Here is a 3,132-nt window from a genome sequence, read left to right as displayed (position 1 = left end):
CTGCTTTCCTTCCCCATACTTGCAGCTTCCCCCATTTTTTACCATCTGATTTGTCACCCAATCTGGTACTGTCCAATTCAGTGCTACCACTCCATAAACTGGCACCCTTCCCTCTGCTCTGGGAAGGGCTGTACACACCCAACAATCTGAGACAACCAAAGCTTGACTAAGCTTTTCAGTTAATTTAATATAAGTGTTCTCTGGCCAGGCTAAAGCAAAAGTTAAAGTTATACAGGATACATAAATATGAAGCGTTCTGTTTCCTTATCATAAGTTTCAGAGGTCCTTTGGGGGTGGCTGTCCACTCGGAGCCTGGGGCCTTCTTAATCCTGGAGTAGTGAATCCACGCAGGTATACCCAGTATACCAAATGGATTGGATGATCAGTCCCCTACACGGAGTGGATAGTACCCCTGTGCTAATTTTCTGTAGCTGATGTCCCAGGGCCTGCACATATTGCCCTATTGTACTTTCTCCTATCTGCTGGAGGTCCTCTTTCTCAGATGTTTGATAAGGCCTGCCGTACAGTATTTCAAAGGGACTTAATTTTTCCCTACTTTGAGGTTTAACCCTCATCCACAGGAGAGCTATATTCACCTTTTCTACTCGACCCTTTGCCTGAGGCCTATAAGGGGTATGTAATTTCCAATCAATTCCCCGAAGCCTGCTGACTTGTTGCTCTACTTTTTCACAAAAATGTGTGCCCCTATCGGATGATACCACATCAGGCACCCCAAACCTAGGTATTACCTCACCTAACAGTATCTGTGACACCTCCCTTGCTTTATTTGTCCTTTGAGGAAAGGCTTCTGGCCACCCAGAAAAGGTGTCTGTTAAAACCAGCATATATTGGTACTCCCCTTTGCTAGGGAGTTCTGAGAAACCCATTTGCCATTGTTGTACTGGAATGTTCCCTTTCCTGATAGGCCCCTCCTGTACCCTGTTCCTGGTTCCAGGATTATACAACTACTTTCTTCAAATACTTATAGTGTCTGCACCCCCCCTCCCCCCGTATGTTTTATTATGTTCCCTTAGAACTAATTTCCATCAGATACTGAAGTGCACAACGATGCATCCGTATATGCCCATCCATCACTTTGTTCCTTTCCTTCTAAATCATTCATTAAATTCCCATTTTCCTCAACATATATTTTACAGATTCTGACTCAAGTTAATCAATTTTAAGTTCTCCATCTGGAATTGAAGCCAGTTCCCTTCAGCTGCCTGTCCTGCCGCTTGATCTGCCACCTTATTTCCAGTTCCCTGTACAGTGTTACTTCTCTGATGTACTTTTCAATCCTTGTTCTTTCCAAGAGGTACCGTGAGCATGTACTACCCCAAATGCATACTAGAATCTGTCCATATATTTAAAGCTCTCATCGAGGCAGTTATTTCAGCCTTCTGAGAGCAAGTCCCCGCAGGCAATGGTCAAGTCCTCTTTGATCAGTGAGCTTTCTGTGGAGAAACTTGATAATCATTTAATCATCCAAGAAAATTCAGCAGACTCACAGTCCATTGTACACAGTCCTCTTTTGTTCCTGTGGCATCCACATGCTGCAGTAAAGTTCCACCTTGGGATGGAGGATCCCAGATTTTAAGTTCATAAGCTGACTGCTTCTCAGAAATCAAGGGCTGTTTTTAAAAAACCCTGGGTAACATTGGCCAGGTAAACTGAATCTTCTCTCCCCGTACTGGGGTTTTGCAATTCAAAAGCAAATTACTGTAGACTTTCCCAGGCAGAAAAGGCATCCTTCAATTCCAGAATGGTAAACCCCACTTACTCATTCCTTGACTTGGTCAATAAAGTATATGGATTTATTTCTATTAACCAACCTCAAATTTTGTACCAAATTGTAGCTCTTGCCATCCAATTTTTCACTGGCAGTATGATGCATTTAGATTCACATTCCATTAATAACTGAACTTGAAAACGTTATCTCTTATTTCTGTTATGGTTTTGTGTTTTTTGTTGTACTGTTGATATTCCACATCATAACATCATGTGGTGTATTAGGAGTTAAGGAGTTAATGCTCCAGCTCTGTGGATCGTTGATAGTTCTGGGTGTACCTGTCTCAGAAGAGAAGAAGAACTGCATTCCCCAGAGGTCTTTGCAATGCTTTGTATTTTTACATATTTCCGCCCAGAGGGAAAGATAAAAACTGTCTGCGGTCACAGGACTCTCTCTTCCCTTCGCGACCGAGCTCGGCAGTGGATGTTTGTTGCAGCCGTCCACCTTCAGTGTTAGCATAAGGCCTTCGGTTTATCGGACACTCTCTCTCTTGCTCATTTTATTTGATTCATTTGCCTCAATTCCAATTATATTATATTATATTGTGTTATTTTCCTTTCTGATATCTATTTAGTAAATTAGCTTTCCTCCTCAGATCGTTGCCGCTGTTTTGTTCCTAGGCCCATCTCCCTTCTCCTTTTTCCCTTTCCCCCTTCCCCAGGGTGTGGGCCCGTGGGGGCCCTGCCTCAATTGTCACAGTACCGGGTCAAACTGTCCTGCAAACCGGTGACATTTTTGGCACCGGGTCAAACTGTCCTGCAAACTGTTGACATTTTTGGCACCCAACATGGGGCTTGAACCCACGACCCTGAGATTAAGAGTCTCATGCTCTACCAACTGAGCTAGCCAGGCAGAGACATACTTTTAGAGTGAATCTGTCTTTTGTTAGGAAGCTTATCTGTACTGCAGGTCCTGTACAGCAAAACACGACCTTGAAGTCCAGACGTACTGCCAGTTCTTCTGGAATATTTGTAAACTTTCTGGGTGCTGCCAGCTTGTTTGAGTAAAAGAAAAAAAAATGTTTTTACTGTTTCTGTTAAAACTGCCCTTACAGGGATTGTGTTTCATTGCTTTTTCCCTTTTAATGCTCAAAACGTACTGGAACTTGGTTAAGCTTGCCAGTCTGATCTATGGAGCCTGGTCCCTTTATGACAAACTAAAAGCAGTGATGGTGGCATCTACCAGATACCTGGGCACCCCGGCTAATGTAACAAACGATACCATGTTAACAAACCAAACAATATTTGAATGGGTGTCCAGGTTCTCCTCTCAGTTCCTTATGAATTTTCAAGATTACAGCTTAGGGACTATGTGTCAACGGTTTACGGGCAGGTTCAGCCCGG

General features: G+C 43.3%; 1 non-coding gene across 1 annotated transcript; it reads right to left on the bottom strand.

The window, feature by feature from the left end:
* Positions 1-2,568: 2,568 nt before the first annotated feature.
* Positions 2,569-2,641, bottom strand: TRNAK-CUU (transfer RNA lysine (anticodon CUU)). The gene has a single exon. It is a non-coding gene; the product is annotated as a tRNA-Lys (tRNA).
* Between the last annotated feature and the right edge of the window lie 491 nt (positions 2,642-3,132).

Source organism: Cyrtonyx montezumae, unplaced genomic scaffold (assembly GCF_038088225.1).
Source record: "Cyrtonyx montezumae isolate F1298 unplaced genomic scaffold, pur_monq_1.0 scaffold_49, whole genome shotgun sequence".
Classification (NCBI taxonomy): Eukaryota; Metazoa; Chordata; class Aves; order Galliformes; family Odontophoridae; genus Cyrtonyx; species Cyrtonyx montezumae.
The sequence above is the reverse complement of the archived record's forward strand: the minus strand, read 5'-3'. Positions and strand labels throughout refer to the sequence as shown.